General features: G+C 39.3%; 1 pseudogene; it reads left to right on the forward strand.

Annotated features, from left to right (window-relative positions):
* Window positions 1-19,053: 19,053 nt before the first annotated feature.
* On the forward strand, window positions 19,054-19,443 carry LOC118900561 (annotated as a pseudogene).
* The last annotated feature ends 1,105 nt before the right edge of the window (window positions 19,444-20,548 follow it).

The raw sequence follows: 20,548 nt of genomic DNA on the forward strand, positions 1-20,548 counted from the left end.
TAAGATGAGGTCATACTGGATAGGGTGAATCCTAAATCCAGTATGACTAGTATCCTTATAAAAAGGAAAGATTTGGACACAGAACCTTTGTATCTGTTTGTACTACAGAACTTTATAGCAAAAGAGTGAATTTTTCTGTATGTAAATTTTAAAAGTGAGTCATAAAAAAATACAATGTGGCCTTTTATTGTCAGATCTAACATGTAAAGAACTTGGAAGTCATCACTCCTATCCTCACAACAAGATAAAAACTGAACAGACTGAAAATCAGTGACTTTTCTTAGATCCATCAGAAAATTGAGATCACATAATAACGTGTAACACCAAAAGGCAACAGACAGAAATTCAGATCTACATAAAGAAAGGAAAAGTACTGGAGAAGGAAAAAATGAAGGTAAGATAAAGTCTTGTATTTTTCTTAGTCTTAATTGATCGAATAGGTAAATATTTGTTCAAAATAAGAACCACATTCTGAGCCATAAAACACATCTTTACAAATTTAAAACAATAGAAATCATACTATGGTCTTAGGCCACACTGGAATTAAACTAGAAATCAGTAACAGAAAGACAGCTAGAAAAATCCCCAAATATTTGGAGATTAAACATCATACTTCTAAATAACACATGAGTCATAGAAGAAGTCTCGAGGGAAATTTAAAAGTATTTAACTAAATGAAACTGAAAATACAGCCTATCAAAATGTGTGGGATTCAGTGAAAGCATTGCTTAGAATGAAACTTATAGCACTGAATGCATACACTAGAAAAGATCTAAAATTAGTAGCCTAAATTTTCACCTTAGGAAACTAGAGAAAAAGTATAAATGAACACTAAAGCAAGCAGAAGAAAAGAAAAGTTAGAGCAGAGATCAATGAAATTAAAAAATAAAAATAAAAAGGAAATCAATACAGAAGCCAAAAGCTGGTTCTTTGAAAAGATCAATAAAATTGTTAAACTTATAGCCAGGCTATATAAAAAAAAAAAAAACAAAGGTACAAATTGCTAATATCAGAAATGAAAGGATCCCATATCTGGAATCTAAAAAAACAGTACTGATGAACCTAGTGGCAGGGCAGGAATAAAGAGGCAGACACAGAGAAAGGACTTGAGGACACGAAGGGGAAGGGGAAGCTGGGACGAAGTGAGAGTGTAGCATTGACATATATACACTACCAAATGTAAAACAGATAGCTAGTAGGAAGCTGCTGCAGAGCACAGGGAGATCAGCTCGATGCTTTGTGACCACCTAGAGGGGTGGGACAGGGAGGATGGAAGAGAGGTTCAAGAGGGAGGGGATATATGTATACTTATAGCTGATTGACTTTGTTGTACAACAGAAACTAACACAACATTGTAAAGCAATTATACTCCAATAAAGACACATTAAAAAAAAAATCTGAACCACAAAAAAAAAAGAAAGGATCGTTACTGATTCCATGAACATCAACAGAATAATAGCAGAATGTTATGAACAACTCCATATCCAAAACTTTGATAACTTAAATGAAATGGACCAATTCTTTAAGAGACTCTCCCTACTAAAACTTACACAAGGAGAAATACATTATCTGGATAAGCCTATACTTATTACATAAATTTAATCAAGAATTAATAACCTTCCAAAAAAGAAAGCATCAGGCCTAGATGGTTTCACTGGTGAATTCTACCAAACGTTTAAAGGAAAAATGATGCTAATTGTCTACAATCTCTTCCTGAAAATAAAGCTAAGGGAATACTTCCTAACTCATTCTATGAGGCCAGCATTAATAAAACCAGCTAAGAACAAAATGAGATAAAGACATTATAAGAAAGGAGAGCTACAGACTAGTATCTTTCATTTATATAGATACAAAAATCCTTAATAAAAGGTTAGCAAATCCATCCAACAATATATAAAAAAATTATATACCATGACTAAGTGGGGTTTATTACAGGTATGCAAGACTGCTTCAAGATTTAAAAATCAATTAATGTAATCCATCACATCTGAGGGCTAAAGAAGAAAAATCATATGATCTTAACAACAGATGCAAAAAAAAAAGCATTTGGCAAAATCCAACACCCATTCATAAAAAAAAAAATCAAGTTGAGACTTAATCAACTTGATAAAGAACTTCTATAAAACAAAACAAAAACCCTACAGCTAGCATCATATGTAATGGTGGAAAACTGGATGCTTTCTGAAATCATTCCGTAGCTTATTATGAAGAAGCCAGGTAGGTAGAAGACATCCAGGGAAGATCACCTTCCCTATAGTATCTTGATGGGCTTACTTACAAAACAGAAGACCTGCTGGTTTTACCTTTTTCTATTTCATCACTTCTTAGAGCAGGATCAAGGTCCCCTCAAATAAATTATTCCCTTCCCTTATTCCTCTAGCCATTTCTTTGGACCCTCCAAGCAGTAATCCCTTCTTACACGATCTTTTGACCTACCTGTGATATTACACACTGCTCGGCTGGACTTCGCAGTCCTACAAGCCTTGTAGTTGCCCAGCCATGAGACGGAAGAAAGAGCCCGGAGACAGCAACAGAGACAGAGACAGCAGTGGTTTAATGGACAGGGAACCTTACAAGTGCGAAGCAAAGCCCTGGAGCAACATGCCACCGTGTACGGCAGACGGTGGGCAAGACTCGGCAGCCACCCTTGCTATTCAGGGGCGAAGGAGGCTACCGTTTATAGGGGGAATTGACATCAGGTTGGCTCATCAGTTACCGGGGAAACCAGCGGCTGGGGCGGGGGCAAGCATGCAGGTAGTTACTGATTAAGCCCTATGATTAAGAGGATTGGATAGTCATGTGAGTAGGGTGTAAGTGAAGTAGGGACTGGCTGAGCAGGGGATGTACAGGGAGCAAGAGAACAGCCATCTTGAGTGGCCTGATCATACACACACCCACTCCTCCCAAACCTTCAGCCTTCGAAGTCCACACCTTCCAAGCTACCCTCCTTAACAATTTCCCCTTTTAACTTATATTCATTCCCAAGATACAATCAGATTCTGCACTTTCCCTAGATGAAAACATCATCAGCCTGATTTTGAGTAAAAACAACTCATAAATAGGACGTCTGTTCCTCCTTCCCTAACCCTGCCTCACACAGTGCAGCATTTTTAGAGCCTGTATTAACTGATGAAGATGACGACATAGCAGCACAGTGAGAACAATTCTGTTCTGTTGAAGCTTTTCTGGTTCTGCCCTGACACTCACTGCTGACCGACCAGCAGCTTGTGATCCCATCTTTAACTGGGAGCAAGAAAGTACAACCAGTCAACTATTCAGAATATAAAAATCTCTACCACTGAATGGTACCTCACATGGTCAGGGGGAAGTCATGTGCCACCTCGCAGTTTACTCAGAGCTACTTGGAGTTAATAATGTATTACTCATAGCCAAAATATTACCTGCAAATGGCATCTCTGTCTTTATAGTCTGTTGCTTTTTCTCCCTTTTTCATGTTCTGTTGCTTTTTAAAAATGCAAATCCAGAGTAGTGTAATGGATGATGCTACAAATCTTAGGTTTTTAGTCATTTGTTTAGATGTGAGTTTCAAAACCATGGCTGTCTAGACAGTGAAAACTGGCTAAGCGCAGGGAGTTTCCAATTTCCATAAATGTGAATTGATGGAAAGAGTCAGCTGAGGAAGCCGTCCTGAAAGCATGATGTTGCTGGAACCCCAAGGAGAGGAAGAGTCAGTATGAAGAAGTTAGCTTTAGATGGTTCATATAGAGGAGCTTCTTAAATATACCTCCAATATACATTCCACCTAATAACAAATAAATGACAGGAGAAGTAAAACAGAACCACAGCAATGACGGCAATCTGTGTAGTAAAGAAGACACTGCAGAGATAATGGATGGTTGTAAAAGTTGCACACATCATGGCTCTTGGGGTTGCCATATATTGTGGTCCATAACAATCATACCTCCTAGAGTTGTGCAGTGCACAACTTGTGCAACCATAAGCAACAAGCCTGAAAACATTCTGATGCTAGTAAATATGTAATAGCAAATGCATGCCACAAAGAGCACACATTTTATGTCTGAAGTTAAAAGCTTTAATTGGGTTTATTTAATAGCAGACTTCAGCAAACTGAACTTCATCAAAACTAAAACGTTTGTTGCATCAAAGACACTAAGAGAACAAAAAGACAAGCTACAGACTGGGAGAAAATGTTTGCAAATCATATACGCAGCAAAGGTCTCATATCCAGAATATCACACATTTAAGTACGTGAAAAGATGCTCAACATCATTAGGCTTTAGGGAAATGCAAATTAAAACCACAATGAGGTACTGCTACACACCCATTAAAATGATTTTTTAAAAGACAATACCAAATACTTGAAAGGAGGCAGAGCAATTGCAATGCTCACGCATCACTAGTAAAAATGCGAAATGGTACATCCACCTTGGAAAATAGTTTGGCAGTTTCTTATAAAGCTCAACAGACACTTGTCATATGACCCGTTAATCCTACACCTACGTGTTTTTTCTAGAGACGTGAAACTTATATTCATATAAAAACCTGTACATAAATGTATATAGTAGTTCTATTCATAATTGACAAAAACTGGGAACAACACAAATATTCTTTAGGAGGTGAATGATTAAACAAACTCTGCTATATCTATATAATGGAATACTACTTGGAAAAAACAAGAATGAACTATTGATATGTGAATAACATGGATATATCTCAAACGCATTATACTAAATGAAGGAAATCTGCCTCGAAAATTTAAATACAACAAGGTTCCACTTCTCTGATATTCTAGAAAAGGCAAAGCTACGGGGATGAAGATGAGTGGTTGTCAGGGCTTAGAGGTGGGGGAGGGGTGACTAAAACATGAGGGATTTCTTGGGGGCAGGGAGATGGAACTATTCTACGTTATGATGGGGGGCGGTTTACATGAGTCTCTACATTTGTTAACACTCATAGCACTATACACCAAAAGCTGTTCTTTTTACAGTCTGTGAATTAAACAACAAAAAGCATTTTTTAAAATTTAGTTATTTATTTGTTTACTTTTGGCTGCTTTGGGTCTTTGTTGCTGTGCGCGGACTTTCTCTAGTTGCGTCACTGCAGTGCGCAGACTTATTGCGGTGGCTTCTCTTGTTGCGGAGCACAGGCTTTAGAGCACAGGCTCAGTAGGTGGGGCGCATGGGCTTAGTTGCTCTGCATCATGTAGGATCTTCCTGAACCAGAGCTCGAACCCGTGTCTCCTGCATTGGCAGGCAGATTCTTAACCACTGCGCCACCAGGGAAGTCCAACAAAAAGTGTTTTTAAAAAACCCCAGATCTGTTCTCATCTCTCCATCTCCTCCCCCCACTCTAATCCCTGTCACTTGCCCCTCTCCTGGGCTATTGTAGTGACTCCTGACTAGATTTCCTCCCAATTACAATCTTTGAATATATTCTTAAAATTAATTAATTATGAAATATTTCTATTATACAAAACCTTATTAAAAAGTCAGTCAGATCTAAATAGCTCTCCTCCCTTTAGACTGGGCAAGTACACCACTCCCTATGGTATCCCCAACACTGAGACCCAATGTGAAAATTAAAATAAGCCTCCAAAAGATTATGTATTTGTAGCATGTTACATATACCATCGTATAATGAAAATAAGGAAAGTTTGATTATAGTGCTGGAAATAGTGGGATTTTTTTCTCATACCCAGTCCATTGTGCTTACTTGTGGTTCATTTCCAGGTCTCCTGCCCTAACCACTATGCACACTGCCTCTAGCAGGTGCTAACCTAATCCTAGTTGAATTGAATTTCTAGCTGTTTCAACTCAGTAGCTTCTTTGGCCTGTTGCCTCTCTCCTGTGGACCTGGAGAGAAAGTCAGTGAAAGAATTAACACGCTAGACCTGGCAAAGAGCCACAACCTCCCAGAGATAGTGCCTATTAGATAATTAATTGGCTATTTAGGAAACATGAGCCAGAAAACAGAAGAAACAATGGGATGTTGAACTTCCCAGTGGGATGCTAAAAAAATGCACTGGAGTTAAAAATTGGAAAAACAAATAGAACGAAAGAATTTTATCCCCAATGTCACTGCAGATGTTTCTGGATTGACCACATGAACCCGAGGAGAATGATTTCAAAACAAAAACCCAAAAAATGTTAAATATGCACTGGGTATAATTTACCATTATTTTAGGTATAATCAAAGCTGCAGAAAACTACCTTTATGTGGGAATAATTAGTATGCCATAGCTACTCAGAGGAGCCACATTTATTGCTAGTAACTGATGCTCAGGTGGTACTGATCATTCGATCACCCAAACCTAATTAAGGGTCTTAAAAAGGAGGCGGGAACCCACACAGGGAGACAGAGATGGCTAAACAGATGGGGTGGCTCAAGGGCTCAGTGAAACGGGAGGCCTTCATTGCAAAGTGAACAATTAGCCTGAAAGTTCAGGCATGAACACAAGGCCTCTGGGCGCCTGGCACGAGCGCTGGGGACTATTAGGGAGCAAGGACATGAAGTGGCACTTCCTCTGTGTCAGGCACAGTACCTGATAGACACCTCTCAATCACCCCTGTGTGCACAAGGAGGAACTGAGGCTTAAGGGGGCTTTGGAACCTGCTCAAGGTCACACACCTAAGAAAGTCCCAGAGATGGCCTTTAGACCCAGCCCACGATCTTAACCATGACATGCTATGTCTCATGTATGAAGACTCAGCTTTGGTGACGCTTTTGCCATCTCTGATAATCAGTGTCACAAGTACGAGTTTTGGCCTATGTTCAAAAATGTTCTACCTGCAACCCTCTCTCCACCCCCGACCGGAATTCACTTATTTCCAGATCTCTGGTCTCTGAGCTGGAATAATATGAAAAACAAATTGAAAAATAAATAAATGGTTAATATATGAATATGTTATCCCTTGATCTTAGCAATATATTTACAAGCATCAGAAATTCAATATTGTAATAAAAGACATAGCTCTAATTTCACAATGGAGGCCAAACTCTTTGTTTGTTTGTTTGTTGGGGGCGGGTACGTGTTTTTCTTTAGTCATTCATCCTTACCCCGTAAAGAGGTGCCAGCTTTCTATGTGCCTAGGTCGGCTGGTATGTTTCCTTTAGGTTGCAATAAACAGAGTAGTGGGTATTTATTGTAAGGGTGGAAGTGGAAGTAAAAACCACAGGATTCTCAGCCACTGGACTGACTAGACTACAGAGTAAAAGAGGAACCACATTAGAGGCAGGGCTTGCAGGCTCTGCAGGGTAGTTCAGAAACTGACAAACGGGTGACGGAGTACCCATCACTCTCTCGGCAACACAACCTGCTTGATTCCTCCTTCAGAGGCCGGCTTCTCTCAGTCTCTGCTTCTACTTCATTTACCTTCACTATCACTTTTCCCCACACTGTGCTCACTCAAAACTTATGCTTGTAGAATTGCAGAGACATACAGAAAATATCCAAGGTAAAAATGAAATGAAACCACCATTCAAGCACATCTTTCAATAATATATACATTACTATATACATACATATATGCACATACATGTTATATATATGCATATATGTATATTTTTAAATTAAAAGTTCCACTGAGCAAATAGTGCTGTAACAACTGAATGCCCACACAGAAAAAAAAAAAAATGAACCTCAACATTCCTTCAGATCATACACAAAAATTAACTCAAAATGTATCATAGACCTACACTGAAAAACTAAAACTATAAAATTTCTACATAAAACAGAAAATCATTGTGACTTTGGGACAGGCAAAGACTTCCTAGATGGGTTACAGAAAACATAAGCCATATTCATTGGTTGTAACAAATAAATCATACGAACGTTTATAAGAGGGAAAGCTGGGTGTGGGGTTTATGGGAGCTCTCTGTGCTGTTTTTGCAATTTTTTGTATAAATCTAAAACTATTCTAAACAAAAAATGTATTATAAAAAAGCATGGAACATAAAATTTAAATCAGCTAAGTTGATAAATTTAAAACTTTTGTTCTTTAAAAGACATTATTATGAAAATGAAAAGATAAGTTATAAACTGGTAAAAATATTTTCAAATCACATATCTGACAAAGGAATTGTATACAGCATATATAAAGAACTCTCAAAACTCAATAATAAGGAAACAACTAATTTTAAAAGATTTAAATAGATTTAAAAGATTTAAATTTTACTAGGGAAGATATATGGATGGCTTATAAGTACACGAAAAGATGCTTGACATTAGTCACTAGGAAAATGAGAAACCATTGCACACCTATTAGAACAGCTGAAATTTTTAAATGGGCAATACCATGAGCTTCAAGGATTCAAAGCAATTGGACTTCTCATTGCTGGTAGGAATGCAAGATGGTACAGACCCTTTGAAAAAGACATTGGCAATTTCTTAAGCATACACTCATCATACAACCCAGTAATCCTTCTCCTAAAATGTTTACCCAAGAGAAGTAAAAACATTATGTCCTGTACACAAATCGTCCATAATCATCAGAAACCGGAAACAATCCAAATGTCTATGGACTGGTGAATGAACAAACTGTGATGCCTCCATACACCGTAATGTTCCTCCATAATAAAAGGAGTGAAGCACTGACGTACACAACATAAATGAGCCTCAGACGTGAAAGCAGCAGATGCAAAAGGCAACACACTGTGTGATTCCATTTAGCTGACTTTCTGGAAAATGCAAAACTACAGTTTGCAGGGATTGGGAGTAGAGGGAGAGGACCGACTACCAAGGGGCAAGAGAAACTTCTTGGGGTAGTAGAGTCTATATCTTGATTGTGGTGGTTATCACATGACCACATACATTTGTCAAAACGAATCAAAATATAGACCTGAAAAGGGAAAATCTTACTGTATGCAAACTATACCTCAAAAGACTTTGAGGTATTTGATTGAATATATAAATAAAACTGGGAATATATCTTCTATATAACTTTACATACTGCTGCTCTTTTTCGTTTAACGTCAGAGCACTAAACATGCTATGAAAACATGACTTAAATGACTACATAAAATTTCACTGTGTGGGTGTTTTGTAACTCAATTACCATCCCATTATTGGACATCATTTATTTTCAATTTTCTTACATATATTCTTACACAAGCATCTCTGTACACCAATTTCATCTGTCATCTCTGATTATGGCATTAGGACAAAATTCTAGACGTGAAATTACTGAACCAAAGGGTATAAGCAGCAGTTTAAGGTTCTGGATATTTACTGCCAATTTGCTCTCCAGAAAAGGTAAACACAGCTTACATGCGCCAATCATCATAACAGTGGGTCTATAATAGAAATCTTAAATACATCCGTTTTTTCTGAACATGGAACAATCATACAGGAAAAGACTTATTCGAAGTATTTTAAGGAGGCAGCACCCTAACTCTCAGATCTAGACCACCAAGCTAAAATGTGAGAAAAAGGTCTATGGGGTAGTGAGACAATGAACAAATCTACAGAAAAGAGGATTTTCTGTGAAATTTCCAGGGGCCCTTTATGATCAAAGAACTGTTGAATAATATTTTTTCTCAAGAAGAGAGATTCGTTTTTCCATCTCTAACACAATACTTTGCATAATGAAGAACAACTAGCACAATAATGCATTAGAATCTGATTTACACTTAAATTTTCAACAGCAATAATTTATCTCAACTAAGTTATCCCTCTTCTTTTAACCATCAGGAGTAAGAATGTTGGAGTTTTCATAATCATGTTTCAATGTAACAAACCCTGTATTCCACAATAGAATCCTAGGCTCACAATATTCTTTCATGGGCTGGTCACTATAATCAAGGCATATTTTATGCAAATCGATGACTATTCTTTACAAAAGAAACAGAAAAACCTTATTAATTTTCTGACAAGTCTCTATTCAGATGTTAGCTCTGCTATAACTAAGATAAACGCATTGCTAATCTAACTAACATTTTAACTAAAAAGTGACCAAAATAGAAGAACTAAGCCTGGACAACATTAAATTCAATATCAAAATGTCTTCATGGTGAATGAATAAAATTTCTGAACCTCAGCCATATGATCCTGGAGTTCTGATCATTTCCCATCACTGACTTGAAAGATGAACAATGTCTGCCTGAATAGCTCCACCTGAAACCCTCTTTTCTGAATTATTCATGCAGGCATGAATTTTGATTGTACAGAATTCATGTAGAACTTGCATCATGAAACTTCAGAATAGAAAGAACCCTGATTTGCCCAAATCCTCACAGCGGGTTGGTAGTTGTGCTGTGAACTCAGCATCTAAACCTTGCACTCTCCGTACTCACCCCACTCCGCCTTACTCTCTATCCCACGTGGGCTGGCGTAACTCACTTGACTGTACATTTCAGATGTCTCCGGCCAGAATGTTCGACCTGTGAAACGAATCAAAAATCACACCAATAAAGGTTCCATTCCAAACCATCTTTAATATTCCATTACATCTTCCAAGATTCAGAGGAGACCAAAGCCAACTTCTAAAAACAAAGAAACATATTTAGAAGGAATCACTGTAAACAATGAACATCAATTCCTAGACCCAGTGTTATTTATTATTGTTATTGTTATTATTACTTAGGACTTACTTTTTTTTAAGAAAAATGCTCTATAATTTGAAACATTTGAAAATGACTTGAATGGGAATCAGAATAAATATCACATCCCGCCACTGTGAGCCTCTTCCCCTCCCTCAGACACACACACACACACACACACACACACACAATTTCCCACAGACTGCCAGGTACCCACCCAAGGCGTCTCCTACCCTCTGCGCTCAGGACCAGGCTGCCCCGAAAACCTCACTAAGACCAGCCTGGAGCAAAATGGAAGGAGGCAGAGTATCCCCCAGGCCCACTGTCCTGGTCTTTCAGGCTCCTCTCTCCTTCCACATCTCCCTACCTCTCACCCCACCCGGTTGTCACGGCCCCTCCCCCAGCTCCAACTACCTGAGAAACCTACCTAGCGTTAGATTCCTACAGCAAAACCCAATAAAAGCCCAAGAAGGGCTAAGCCCTCCCAGGCAAATGGATCTGCAGAAAACGACGCTGGACAGACGACAGACTCTGAGGATTCTCCTCCCAGCTGTATCCACTCATTAGCTGAACAACCCTGGGCAGGCGCTGTGGCTCTCCGGGGCAAAACAGGAAAATGAGGAGGCGGGGCTGGGGTGTTCTCAGAGCTTGCTCTAAGCCACACCTTTCAAGGTCCAGGTTGGCTGCACTTTAATCGGAATAAAGAGCCCTGCAGCATGGGCACTCACCCCACAACTCTGTCCCTTGACCAGTGCTTTCCACAAGAAGCCACTGAATGTTCGTCGATCCGTTGGTAATTTTGATGAGCCCCTTCTGGCTTGTTTTGCCTTGTTTAAAATATCTAGCTCAACACAGGGGAGTGTGAGGGGGAGCTGAGTGGGCAGGGCTCCGGCTCCAGCCATCCCAGGCGTTGGCGTGCTCCAGAAGGACGTTGTGGGATTTAAGGAAAAAAAAAAAAAAAAAATCTAGCTCAAAAGTAAACTAGCTTTTGAAAAAAATGCGTACAATTCACCAAGATAACAGACACATCCAGGAGCCCGTTCACTATCATCATTCATATCCCCAAAGCACTGAATTCCACCCTGTACGTAATGAGAGAAAAGCCTCAGGCAGACACCTGCCAAATGACAAGGAAAAAGCAACAGAAGGCTACGGTGACCTCCTGATGTAGTAGCTGCAAGCACAGAATATAAGCATCACCCACCAAGCTGTCAGTACGGGGAGGCAGGGTTCACCTCTAGAACGGATCCTGGCACAAAGAGGTCCTCGATAAATTTTTGTTGAATGTCTGGATAAAGCCATGGGTGGATCAACGAACTGAGAAGAAGAAAGAAAGCAAAGTCCGGCAGAGGTAAACCTACCTGTTCTATCATGAGAAACATAGGTGCTTTTAGCAATACCAGCCAGGGAGTAAGCATTACAGGGCAAGAGAATGAGCAGATTCTCTCGGTGGTGTTTTCCCCCGTGATTGCGGGGGCAGCTGATCTATCCTACAGCTGGGAAGCAGATAGTGCCCGGCTACCAGGAGTTCTGGTACAAAGGAAGCAAGGGCCAACTCTCTGCCTTGGCTAGAATCTGAACTTCCATTTATAGACTCTCTGGGTGCTTCCCCCGCTTTCCTGTCTCCCCCATTTTCTCCCACCTATCCTGTCCTTATTTCAGTATTATCTCTGATTCTGTATCCATTATTCCATTTTGTCTTGTTTTGTTTTTCAGCTCTGCAGTTTATCTAAGTAAAACCTCAGACTTAAACCTTATGAAGGTGTTTAGGAGATAAAAGGGAATTTGAATATTTAATTTTTAGAACCCCACCCATTTTGTCATGTTGTAGCAGTCCAACATAGCTGATACCATTATAAATTGGAAGAGGTGTCTGCAGTTGCCCTGCAGGATTCCAATACAGAGAGACTCTAGGAAGGCAAGTCTCTAGGGCCGGTGGAGGAAGGGTTTAAAACTCTAAATGACTCCCCGTGGCTGCATTCATGAAGTCTGTTTTTTAACTGGCTTACAAGTAATTTGAGACAACAGTTATATGAGATAACCTTCTCTTTCACCTGTTTATGGCATTTAGAAGAGGAGGAACATACAGTGGCTTTAGATGTCAGCCAAGTTGCCCTGAGATCCTCAGCCAAACTAAACCATCTAATCACAGGAGTAAAGGAATTCCTGCTTTTGTTCATTCATTCATAAACTTATTCATTTCACAAAGATTGAACATCTCTGCTGTACACCAGGAGAAATACAAAGGTGAAGGAAACAGGGTTCTTAAATTGATTTTTTTTTCCACCTTGGGATTTCACAATCCTATGATCGGTTCCTCCAGGGGTGACTAATTTACTTAACTTCCTCCAAATGTGTTTATAAAGATTAGTGGAGAAAGCGGGATACAACAAGTATAGGTTCAAATCCTGGCTCTGCTACAGAAATGTGTGACATTTGACAAATTTCTTAACCTTTCTAAGCTTTAGTTTATTCATCTATTAAGTGGGAATGATAATGCCTATCTCATAGGATTGTTATTTTTGCTTGAAAGAAAAACAAGCATAAAATGCACACAGTTGTACCTGGTATATGGGAGGAATTAAAGTTAATTTCTTCCTTCTATTATCCTCTGTATTTCTGACCATTTTTCCCTCGGTTTGTACTCTTAGTACTTTTAGTGAATTTGACCTCCTCTCCCAAATAAGCTTGACTCTAATATGCCGTTTTATGTTCTGTGGCTGTTCTTTGCTTTCAGCACATGCTGATATGAAAATTTCAAATGAGCAAACTGAGGCTTTATAACGTTTTTTACATTAGTACTAATGAAAGCTAACATGTATTAACTCAAAGCCAGCCAAGTTGCAGCACAATTCAGTGTTTTACCTGCGTCACCTCACTTAATCCTTAATAAGAGCTCTATGAAGTAGGTGCTATATTGCACCTGTTTTTACAGCTGAGGAACAGGGAGATTAAGTAGCTTGTCCAAAGGTCTGCTGCTGGTCAGAGGGGGAGGTAGGATTCTTGAACCCAGGCAGCCTGGCTCTAGAGGCCACCCTCTTAACCTCTTGCTAAGGGGCTGTAATGTAGTGATTATTAGGTAGCATTGGGTTGCAAGTCAGATCGTAAGAGAAATCGAAGTTTTCAGCCAATTGGTTTGATCACAAAATGCTAGGAATTCATCAGAAGTTTATTACATAGGTTTCTGTAAAAAAAAAAAAAAAAATCTATGTCAAAATACACATTACGTATTTTGTATGTCAAAAATACATATATATATATATGTATATATATATATATATATCAAACATTTGGGAGAATGAGGTCAAATATATATATATATATATATATATATATATATATATATATATATATGTGTGTATATATATATTTCCCATTACAGATTGTTTCTGTTATACATAAACTGAATCGACACAGCTAGTTCTCCTGTAAAATTTGGGAGCCTGTGTTCTGGGTTTGTCTGAACTCTGTAAACACAATGCATTCATTCAGTATCTACCGAGCACTTTGCACATGGCTGGCACTACGGGGATGATAAAAAGATTAGCCCTGCCAATGAGGAATTTGTGGCCCAGAAGGGGAGAAAGAGACTTAGCAAGGAGGTAATTACAGCATCATTGGTGTGAAAAAGTAGTGCAGACACACAAGGGTGAAGTAAATATCCCCCCCAGACCCTTTATTTAATAATAATAATAAAAAAGAACAAGTCCCTTTTAGACTTCTGGAGGCACCCTTCACGTGGGTTCTCATAAGTATATTTTTCACTAATTCCACACATGTGAGGGCTGAGCCCTGCTGAGCCAAGCCCTTCCAAGACAGAACTTCCCTCGGCTCAGTTGGCTTCAAGTAAACCGGAATATTCTGCACTTCTGCAGTCTCTGTCTCCCACCACCCAATCCCCAGCCCTCTCAATGCCTAGGTTTCTAGAAAAATAAATATATGAGGTCAAATCAGACAGTTCCTTCCACAGACAGGGTCTCCACTATGTTATGGATGATTTCAATGGAATCCTGTCCAAGGGCTAGAAAAGGAGCTCTGAGAGATGAACTCAAAGTCTCCTCAAATGCTTACTTTTATGACAACTGAAATTCACTGGGCTTGGGTTAACAATTGTCAACACTATTCCCAATCTCAGACCTGGTTTTGTACGAAGGATGGAGAGAAAATAATTAATATACAAAACACTTTTTTAGACGCTTAGCTTTAAGATGGCAAGAAGAAAATATAGGGGAAAAATGTCTTTGCTTTTCATGTTAAAAGCAGAAGTAAAAAAAGTCTTCAGCTCTGAAGAACAAAGGAATAATAGCACTACACAAAGCAAACTTTTTAAAGATAAGTCTTATATAGCAGCAACTTTTTTAGTACAAAATTTACAGATTATGGTATTTCTCATAACTCCTTGCTGCCTTAGGGAAAAAAATATTTTATTGTTTAACTTCTATCTGATTTCATGGCTATCTTTCCTTTTATTTTTTAAAGCACAGCTTATCCTCATTAATCAGATAAAAATAGTTTATCTTTTTTTTGATGACACAAATGGAATATAATTTATACACCCAGTCTTCTTGTTCTTCCTTGTAGTACCTAGGATGTTTCCTTGCACATACATTTGCTGATCAATAAAGAAGATATTTTCATTTGGGACCAAAAAAGACATTAGTTTATTTATTCACCCTCCACAGAAAAAACCAGCTCCTACCAGAGATAATAAAATATTTGGGTATTGAACATGTCAGTGTTCTTCCAAATGTTCGTATTCAATTTTAGGAAAAGTTTATTTGACAAGTTTGGTCAAATACCTAATGGAATAATGTAAAGGAAGTAAAGGAAGCTCTGGAGGAAAAAGCACTGAAAGGTAATGAAAGAGGGGAGACTAAGATCCAGATCTCAAAAAAGCTCTAAATTTATACTGACACATACTTTTCAGAGCTTTGCTAACCAGGTTGTATACAGTGCTTTGAAAATCTAAAGGGCTATAACTTTCTAAGGCAGAATTTCTCAAAGTATGATCTGACCCTTCCACCCCTTCCCCCCATCAGAACCATAAAGTGCTCAGATTCTAAGGTCCTACTCCTATATTTTTAGGAAATCTACCACTTATTGGCAAGATACCCAAAACTAGGACAAGGATTCCACTCTGCAAAGGATACACAAACCCCACTTTCTTTATCATAAAGTTTATGTTAGTTTGGTAAACGGATGAAGGTGACAAAAACACATCAGCCCTTGGGAAGCAGTGAATCCCCTAAGTGCTTGAAATGTATCCTGCCCCCTTCTAAGGAGGAGCGCAGACACTGCTCTATGGCCTCCCAAAACCAGGTGCTTCTGTCAGAACTAACCCTGCTACCCTGGCTAAACACAAAGGTTGACCAGTGAGATGGTCTATATTCATATCTGCTAGACTCACTTACTAATCAGATTCTCACCACTGATGGGGCTGGGAGGTGAGAAGAATGGAGAGAAGCAGACAAACCCACGTGGCCACGGACTGGATGGAGTCCAAGCTAACTGTTGCTACTGCCTCATCTTAAGTTACGGCAGCTGAGGCTACACTTCGGTCCGCCATTGCTCTGTAATGATGTTAGAGAAGTTGTATGATGATAAGAACTAAATAAAACGAAATCTGGTAACTTAGCGTAAGTTAGAAAACATCAACAAGAAGACAAAGTAAAATCCTTTGTTTTCGTTTGAATCGATAATTATAATAGATTCAAAAGTTGCAGTGCCTCCTGGGAGGCAAGAAGCACAAAGTGAATCCACCCACAGGGGCACCATCAGAGGGTTCATCCTGAAAGAATACTGAACCCCGGGGCTTCCCTGGTGGCGCAGTGGTTGAGAGTCTGCCTGCCAATGCAGGGGACACGGGTTCGAGCCCTGGTCTGGGAAGATCCCACATGCCGCGGAGCAACTAGGCCCGTGAGCCACAATTACTGAGCCTGCGCATCTGGAGCCCATGCTCCGCAACAAGAGAGGCCGCAATAGTGAGAGGCCCGCGCACCGCGATGAAGAGTGGCCCCCGCTTGCCGCAACTGGAGAAAGCCCTCGCACAGAAACGAAGACCCAACACAGCCATAAATAAATAAATAAATAAACCCAAAAGTTTAAAAAAAAGACTCTCTTGAGGTTGTTGATGGAGAGCAATTAAAAAAAAAAAAAAAAAGAATACTGAACCCCATGGATCTTTAACATGGATTTGAAAAGGCTAGACCGACTGGTTTCTCCAAAACCCCAAAGCCTTGGAGTCTAGAATTCCTCTAAGTTTGCTTGATGCACTGATAAGCAAAAGGAGGCTGTGGAGGAACTTTGGTGAAGCCACATACCCTAGAAACATCACAGCCAGTTTGTGACCTGGAGAAGAAGAAAAGGAATGACGTTCAATAACATCAACCGTTCCACCTCATAGATCTGTTGTGAGCCTGAAATGCTCATCTGTGTAACGTACTTTGAAGAGGGCAAGTGGTAAGTGAGCAGTAAAAAAAAGATATTATTAGTATTAATGATTGCTGGCATTTCTTACAGTGTTTTAAAGTAGGTTATAAAGAAATCGGCAGCTCTGCCATTCCATGCAGCTTGCTTTAGATGACACTACTGCCTTAAAGGAGGGCAGCCTGCACCCTGCTTTGTGAGCAGATCTCTCTTTGTTTAAGCCACTGGTGGCAAGCTTTCTGTTACTTATAGCTGAATGCATTCCTAACTGATACATTGTCAATACCACTGAAATATAGTTTCATATTTTAATGGCACAGATAACATTAATGATGCAGGCCTTATAAAATGTGAAATTAAGAACAAAATTGAACAGATGACATTTGGGAAAAGGTGCCAGAAAAGTTTCCTAAAAGAAGTAGAGTCTTGGAGAATCCCAGTATTCTGCAATATAAGCATACCCTCATAAAGTAAAGTAAACTGTAGGACCTACAGGTTCTCTTTGTTACTACATAACTGGAAGTTGAAGAGTGTTTTACTCATCAATCTCAGCAGAAGCCCAACACAGAGAAGTGTCTTCTTCAAAGAATGGAGACAATACAGTGAAAGAGTGCTTTGGACCCACAAACTACTATAATCAGTAAGAAGACTGAGACAACTGTGCAGCTGCAGACACAGGCTCTTTCATAAAAAAGGAAGAATGACTCAAAGCATGAAATCAAGAGTCCACAGGGTGGAACTGGAGCCATGGAAAATTATTCCCAGGCTTTGCATCCCAATGAAGGAACAGCCAAGCTGTGTCCAGCTGAATTTCAGAATTGCAATGGACCAGTGAACCTTGTGTACCTCCTTGTTTCCTACTTTTTGAAGAGCAGTGTCTATTCTGATTATCCTATGCCTGTCCCATCATGGGGTGTTGATTGTACCTTTAAGTCACAGGTATTCGGATTGAGGAGAAGTGTACTCAAGAACCTGTGCTTAAGAAACTGCATCTGAGGCACTTCATCCACACCTGGACCTAATTGAGATGAAACATCCTGGACGTTGAGCTGATGTTAGAAAGGGCTGGGACTTTGAGGAGAGATTCTCAGTATGGGGTGAGGATATTTTGTATGTGAGATGAATGCAAATAACTTGATCCCAGAGGGCAGACCATGTTGGCTTAAAATATGTTCATAAATTCTTTTTTAGGACCTCCAAAAGTAGAGCCTAGTTCCCCTTGCCTTGAGTGTGATTTGGACTTAGTGAATCATTTCAAAAGAATAAAATAAGACAAAAGTGACAATATGAGTCAGAAACACTATAGAAACTAGATATGATAGTTCTAAAAGTGTTATAGTCCAGGGTCACTTAAGGGAAGGGGCAATGAGTCATCAAAATCTAGAATTCTAAACCTGTCAAAACTGTCAATTAAGTGTGAGAGCGGAATAAAGATATTTTCAGAGACGCAAAGCCTCAGAATATCTGATCTATTCACTCTTTATTAGGAAGTCATCTGAGGATGTACTCCCACAAAACAAGGAGAAGAGAAATAAAGAAAGAAGATAACTAATAATAGCTAGTATTTACTGAGTGCTTATTTTGTGCCAGGCACTGTGCTGTGTGTGTTTTTCATGTATTATTACATTTAACCACACAACAATCCTATGAAGTATATACTATTGCTATTATTATCTTATAGAATAGAAGACTGAGTTATAAAGGGGCCAAATAAGTTACCTAAGTTATTGGTAAGTTGTAGAACTAAGATCTAACCCTGAGCCATCTGGCTCCAGAGCCCATGATCTTAAATACTCCCTATCTTCCCAGATAGTTATGTTACCATGAAACTGTGGAACCAAATCAGGACAGCAGCAAAGGAAAACCTCAGGATGAAAGCTATAGAGCAGGACTATTGAGTCATCAGTATAATAAACTGGGGCAGGAGAAAGAAGGATTCAATGAGACAACTCTAGGAGGAAACGAAGATGACTTCATAGATGGCATGATTTGGGAACATTAAAAGAGCGCAAGAAAACAAACAGCAGTTAGAAAATCAAGGAAAATCAAAAAATATCCATAAGATGGACAATCCCTTGAGCCCTTCCGTGCCAACCAGGGCCCGGCAGGATGGCTCCCGCAAAGAAGGGTGGCGAGAGGAAGAAGGGCCGGTCCGCCATCAACGAGTTGGTGACCAGAGAATACACTATCAACGTTCACAAGCACATCCATGGAGTGGGTTTCGAGAAGCATGCCCCTCGGACGCTCTAAGAAATCCAGAAATTTGCCATGAAGGAGATGGGAACTCCAGATGTACACATTGATACCAGGCTCAACAAAGCTGTCTGGGCCAAAGGAATAAGGAATGTCCCATACCGTATCCGTGAGTGGTTGTCCAGAAAACGTAATGAAGATTCACCAAACAAGCTCTATATGTTTGTTACCTATGTACCTGTCACCACTTTAAAACATCTACAGACAGTTAATGTGGATGGGAACTCACTGCTGATTGTTGAATAAAGTTATAGAACTGCCTTCGCATCTTAATTTTCCTTTTCTAGTTGCAGCTAAAATCTTGTATATCTTTAAGCAGTTCCAAACTACAGGATCATCTGGAGAGCATTTCCTAAGTACTGTGCTTGGGCCCCTCTCCCCAGTCCCTGGAGTTTTTGAATATTTGGACAGGGTCTAGGCAGGTGTTCTAAGGTGGTTTCGAAGGGCAACCTGGCTTGAGAATGACTATTTAGGTAGTTGGGACATTGTGGACATAATGCTAATGCTTTTACATGCAGGTTTTGTTGATTCTAAGATACACATTTTTCCAGAAACTGGCATGTAGAACTTAATTGCCATTTTTCACATTTTAACAAACTAAAATGATATACTTGATAGTCTTAGATTTAATGAAATATGTACAGTTCCTTTTTAGCTCACTTATTTGTAGTGGCCCCATGAGGTGTTTTTAGTCCCGGTTTATGTGGAGCTAAAGCTCAAGGGTAAGCTTTTTTAAAGGTTACTAACAAAATCTGCTTATTTCAACCTGAAAGCAAGGTGTTGCAGGGATTATGTCTCATTAGTGTTTATACCACTGATGTGAATTAAATGCCATAAAGAGGTCCCCTTTTGAAGCCCTATTGATGACGGTAGTGGGGTTGGGGGCCACCTGGAGTGTAATGTACACTGTGAAAATGGGGGCTGGGGGATCATCCCCAGGTTATCCATTCCCTGGCACAGTCCAGACCTTAGACACTGAAACAGACCAAGTCAATACAAAAATTTCTTATTAAAAAAACTTGGAGACCAAAAAAAAAAATATCCATAAGATGGTCTTAGTCTGAATGAACTAACCAAAATGTGGCATCGTTTAAAGCATTGATGGAGTACAGAGAAAAAGAATCCATTTCGCCTTGATACTAGGGGTGTCCTCATTCAAGAGGTCCAAGTGTTGCAAAGAAGGACAGTAATTCTAAGATTTGAATACTATTTACATAGTCATAAGAACATAAACCATTTTTTGGTTTTCAATTTTTAGAATCAAACTTTTCACAATTTTAAAAGGACTCAATTGCAGGGAAGAATAAAAATGTTAACAGCAATGACAAAATAAAAGTACAAAGCTGATAGT

Source organism: Balaenoptera musculus, chromosome 9, assembly GCF_009873245.2.
Source record: "Balaenoptera musculus isolate JJ_BM4_2016_0621 chromosome 9, mBalMus1.pri.v3, whole genome shotgun sequence".
Classification (NCBI taxonomy): domain Eukaryota; kingdom Metazoa; phylum Chordata; class Mammalia; order Artiodactyla; family Balaenopteridae; genus Balaenoptera; species Balaenoptera musculus.